The 6,000-nt window shown below is 33.0% G+C and overlaps 1 protein-coding gene across 2 annotated transcripts in view; it reads left to right on the top strand.

Moving 5' to 3' along the window:
* The first annotated feature begins 2,884 nt into the window (after nucleotides 1-2,884).
* LOC115454621 (homeobox protein PKNOX2-like) overlaps nucleotides 2,885-6,000 on the top strand; it is a 31,031-nt gene continuing 27,915 nt past the window's right edge. For both annotated transcript variants that reach the window (XR_005113315.1, XM_037444592.1), the window contains exon 1: nucleotides 2,885-3,189. The gene's annotated coding sequence lies outside the window, so the exon portion shown is untranslated. The remainder of the gene's footprint in view (nucleotides 3,190-6,000) is intronic.

Below are 6,000 nucleotides of genomic sequence, written 5' to 3'. Positions count from 1 at the left end.
ACTATGCTTCAAATACATATTATGTATTTGTGGAAGTAAAGGTAGTATCCAGCAAATTATAGTATTGGTAAGTAAAACTAGTTTAAAAAGTTTCCATATTCTAAAATCTTCGAAATATAATTAACATCTTGACAACAATTTATTACGCGATATGGGACTATAGAATATTTTTAGATAAAATATTATAATATCAAAATACGTCGAAAAATAATGTAGACAATTATGGAATACTTACTATAATTTGTTTAACCCATTATTAATCAAATTATCAAAAATTTATATTGCACGAGTTCTACGCGATTAGTTAAAAAGAACTATATTGTTAATAAATAACATAATTATTATAAAATAATACGTATAATATTTTAAATTGTTATTGCACGTAAAATAATGTAAATATTCACGTTTCTGAACTAAGATTCTGACAGCTGATTATGACAGCTCATATGATTCAGGGTTACCAGACTGAGTTTAATCTAGGTCATTACCGGAATTATAAAATTAAGTGGCCCGGACGATTGTATCATGTAGATGATTTTCCTCAAACTGGATACAAAATTAATTTACCTATTTTGTAAACTTATGTAGTATATCAACTCACTAATTGAAAAATAACGTATTAAGGAGAGAAATATTGTAACTTCGAGATAAATTAAGATCTCATCAGGTAAACAATTTAGTTAACTACAAATATGAGCTATAATGATCAACCTCTCTTTTTTGCCATAAAATACTATATAGGTTTCCTACAAACTAACTACGCGGTTGAGTCAAGCCAATTTTATATTTTTCCGTGAACATTGCTGAAAATACGGTGTAAATATTATGGCAGCCCTGTGACTGCTGACAACGTTCACTAATCGGCTATCTCTTGATGAATCATGATAATATAAATTTCGACTCAATCTTCGGAGATTTATTCAAGAATAATAAAATACCAGCATGACATAATCGTACGATAAACCTATAATTTAGATAATTTACATCATAACATTGACGCGGAAGGCGAAATGTTTATTACATTTTTTACACAACCAAACACGCTTAAGGCACTGATTATGGACTTCCTATAATTATTGCTTTAAAATGTATATTAAATATTTTGCTGTCGTGTCGGTGTATTTTTATGGGATGTAATTTATTAAAGGATAAAAATTTTACTCACAACCCTCCAAAATATTTTGTTCCGTTAGGTTGGTCATAATCAGCTGACGATCCTGTAAATGCAAAAGGAATGGAGTTGATCAGACAGGAAGTGCTTTCATAATCAAACATTCATTAATTACTTACTTTTTATTAATTATTCTTGGACTCGTATGTTATACATATTTAAGACTTAATACTATTTAGTTTTATAATTTCGCGGGCATAATTAATTAATGTAAGATACCGCGAGCGAGTGCTATAGAAAAAAAGCTATTAAGGTGGTAGCTCAAGGTCCATTTTCATACATTTTGTTTCGGCTTTAATCTGGGTAACTAAACAAGTATTGGCAAGTAAAGAATTTAAATTCACGTCTAGTTAGTGATTAGTTCTCGCAGTTGAAGAAAAACGTAAAATAATTAATAATCATGGATATTTCGGCCTTTAAAATTTAATATGACGAAATTTTAAAGGCAGAAATATCCATGATTATTAATTATTTTTACATTTTTCTCAACTGCGAGAACTAATCACTAACTAGACGTGAATTTAAATTCTTTACTTGCCAATACTTGTTTAGTTACCCAGATTAAAGCCGAAACAAAATGTATGAAAATGGACCTTGAGCTACCACCTTAAGTTAATTATAATGTTTCATTTGGACATAAATTATATTTGACACCATTTATAACTAATCTGTTCAAAGCAATTTATGCGTCGATTTGATAAGATTATAAAGTAGGATTGATATATCAATTAGATATTGAAAATGATGTTAGTTATTTAGTGTATGCGTCAAGATAGCAGATGCATTTTTATGGTAGAAGGCCGACAGACAAAAAAGTAGGTCGTACGACGGACGGCGATCGCTTCAATAAAAAAAACAAAACATCGTCAATGCCAGAGGAAGAAATAAGTAAAAGCCAATCTTCCAGGAATATAATAGAAAGCAGTCGTAGCAATGGAACTCCATTTCGGAGCTATGACACTGTAAGCTAGAACAAAGCTTTTACTGCACGTTCGGTCTTAGAGACTGTGGTATTATCTCGGGCCTGTTGGCGAGGCCTAGATTATAATTAAAAATCAAATGCATAAGAACCAAAGTGCCTTAAAAAGGGGCTATAGGTGTTCTAATTTTATTTTTATTTATTATTTAAAAAACTGACTTCATTGCTTAATTCGACATAATATACTCAAAACCCTCGCATCTCAGGACCCCAGTACCAAATCAAATTCAATTTAATTTAAAAAACGAAGAATTAAATTGGACAATTGTCACAAAGAACCGTTCGCCTTTCATTATTTAAGAACTGCATTGCGACTGCCGACTGCCGAGCATGGAATTAATGCAGTCGAGATGATCTGAAAAAAAAACTACTGAATAAAATAAGAAGAAGGAGGGCCGACAGATATTGAGTGGTGGGATGGGCCTAACATGCGCAAAGCTTTTACTAACGCATAATAACAGTTTAAAGCGCAATTAAACTACGTGTACACCAATACTTTCATATAACGACCTCGTATACAAAACGATCGTAAATTAGACCCATTAAAACGAGTTTATATTCGTTCAAAAATTACAAATTACGCGATACATTACGCCGTTGGGCGTGACATCACAGTACATTCGGTTCCGAAGAAAACACGTACATCACCCGTCCTCGTCCGACGCGCGAGTGAGACTGGGATGGGTATAGCACTGATCGCGTACCGCCGAGGGTGTCGCCATTTTCATTTTGACGAATATTGACAACGTCAGATAGCTCAGATAGACAGAACCGCTTGTAGACGCTGCGTCTACGAAAATATATTTTTATTTTGATTGTGATTCATTTAACGAGCGCGTTACGTCGGCCGCCGCGTGCTTCGGGAGCAATTAAAAACTTTATTTACAATCAAAGTGACGTGTGCGAGTTTTCGACATTTTTGTGTGGTAACCTCTTAGGTTTTTTTTCGCCGTGTTTTGAGAACTGCAAGACAGATCGATATGTGCAAGACGTACTACAGATGACTCTGAACGGTTTCACAGCCTCGTGTTGTTTTCTGGTGAGTGTTAATTACTTATTTGTGGATAAAAGATTGTTCATTGTGATGTACAGTGTGCATATTATGGATATTTCGAGAATTATTATTCCTACAAGTGCAATTTGGCATGAGTTTTGTTAATTTGTCGTATAAAACGTCTGTCGTCCTTTGTTGCGGTAGCACACGTTTGTTTACGAACTGTCAGGGGCAGTACACGGCCCAAGATATATTGCCTGGGCTGGCGACTATGCGTGGAACGGGCACTCAAGGTAAAATGGACTTTAGCACATATGCAATAAGGTTGAAAGTTTTGTGAACAGTACGGCTATAACGGCCCGTGGAATTAATTTATCACACGCCGCCGCTTGACAAGTTGAAAACATAAATTCGACCTTGGCGCTCCACGTGGTTTGAAGGCTCCGTTGCGTTTGTTCGAGTTTTGAATTTAGCGCGAATTTATTATTAGAGTATTATTTTATTATGTTGGACAAATTGGTGAAAATTGTGAACTTCAATTTTATTTTATGTAAAGGAAATGAAATAAGAAACTCAATGAAAATTAACAATTCTTTTTAAAACACATTGAATAAACTTTAACATTTTTAAATATATTTCTCTTTTCCTCCAGTGCAAATAAGTAAATAATTAGTAATTTTAATGTCACAAAGTAATTTTATATTTTAATCAAGGAGTTAAAATGGTTGTAAGTACAGCTTAATATTTGAAAGTAGGTACCTATGTACGTTAAATATGTTTTTAAACACAATTAACTAATAAACAATAGCAGTTCAATACTAAGGTACCTAAATAATAAGGCTAAAATAGGTTATTGCTTTTATATGAATAGCTTAGGTAATAAAAATTGTAGGTACCTACATATTTTCCATGTTTAGTTTGAATAATTTATAAATTAACAATAAGTAGGTACTTAAATAAAAAAATATTTATATTATAAGTAATTATAATAATTTTGTAATAAACTATAAATGCTTTTAAACTTTATGTTAATTTATTATAATTAATTTGATTTAAGAAGACATTTAAAGCAAAAATTATTAATGAAAAAATCTTTTGTCTATTTACATTTAAATAATATTGTAATACTTAAATCAAATGTTTATGATTGCCCTTTATTTTTTTCTGAAAACTGTTTTTATAATTTATCGTGATGTTTTTTAATTAACCATAGAGAATTATTTAAATAAACTTAATAGATATATTTTTTTTTTTATATGAATAACAGTCAATATATTCCATTTATAAAAACAAAATTTCTTGTTTCTATTTGTTATAAGTACCGCTATTTTCTTTTATTTGGGCAAGGCAAAGTTACCCCAGTACACATATATATAATATAATAATAATATCAGCTCTGTATATATACTTGCCCACTGCTGAGCACGGGCCTCCTCTACTACTGAGAGGGACTAGGCCTTAGTCCACCACGCTGGCCTAGTGCGGATTGGTAGACTTCACACACCTTCGAAATTCCTATAGAGAACTTCTCAGATGTGCAGGTTTCCTCACGATGTTTTCCTTCACTGTTAAAGCGAATGATAAATTCACAAAGAATACATGATATATACACACTTGTAACATGAAGGGGTAGCCAGCAACTATGTGCTTTGAATATACAATCATAATTTAGTGTCCCATCAATGTGATTTCATTCATTTTTATTAATTCTTGTTGGTTTCTAATATTGACCAATTTCTAAAAAAAATATATAAAGTAACTAACAATGAATAAAATAGTTTCTTGTCAACTAAAATCTGATGAGTTCATGGTCATGTTATTGGATAGGCTCTTTCCTACATTCCGTTATTAACACTTTAGCATTATGTAGTACTCTACACGAGTCAATCCCTTGCAAAATACAAAGTGTGCATATACAGATGCACTCACTGTCACTCTCATAGACCGGTGTGATGGAACTTCGACAAAGAGAAATCATGTGCACGACCCACGGCATTTCTGGTTTTCTGCAGCACGGAGTTAACACACTATGAAGTTCCTGACTCCGATCGGCGACATAATCATTTTTGGCCCACCTCGGGATTCGAACCCAGGACCTTAAGGCGATACCTCAAGGTCCATTTTCATACATTTTGTTTCACCTTTAATCTGGGTAACTAAATAAAAATTTAATATGACGAAATTTTAAAGGCCGAAATATCCATGATTATTAATTATTTTTACGTTTTTCTTTCAACTGCGAGAACTAATCACTAACTAGACGTGAATTTAAATTCTTTACTTGCCAATACTTGTTTAGTTACCCAGATTAAAGGTGAAACAAAATGTATGAAAATGGACCTTGAGGTATCGCCTTAACGCGGTAGTCGTGTTCGTAGTGCGTACGCATTACAACGACGCCACCGAGAGAGTTAAATATTGCCTTGGTAACTTATACGCGAGTTAAGGCCTGTATAGGACATGAAAATACTTTTCTTTCTTTCTTTTCTTTCTTCTTTCTTCCAAAATGTTTTCCTCTTTTTTCTCCACTTTCAATTATTATCCCTCTTACTCTTTTGTCCACGCAGTTGCGTTTGGAAAACTTAGGAATTAAGAAAGACAAGGGTTGTTGGTACCTCCTGTAAACATACACTATACAAAACGCAACAATAAACTACCACGTAACGAGTTGGTAGTTGTTAGTATTATCCTTCCTGGAGGTGGTCTTTGCACGCTGTTGACCAGTTGTTCAAAATGTTAACTGGACTGCGAGCCACGTAATAAGAACTTCCACATTCGACACTCCTTGGTTGCCACGAAGAACAAGTGACATAACTGCACTAATGTCCAAAATAAACAATTAATAATAATAGTAAC

The sequence above is a fragment of the Manduca sexta genome, chromosome 28, assembly GCF_014839805.1.
Source record: "Manduca sexta isolate Smith_Timp_Sample1 chromosome 28, JHU_Msex_v1.0, whole genome shotgun sequence".
In the NCBI taxonomy this organism is placed as follows: Eukaryota; Metazoa; Arthropoda; class Insecta; order Lepidoptera; family Sphingidae; genus Manduca; species Manduca sexta.
This window is presented reverse-complemented; position numbering and strand designations above follow the sequence as displayed.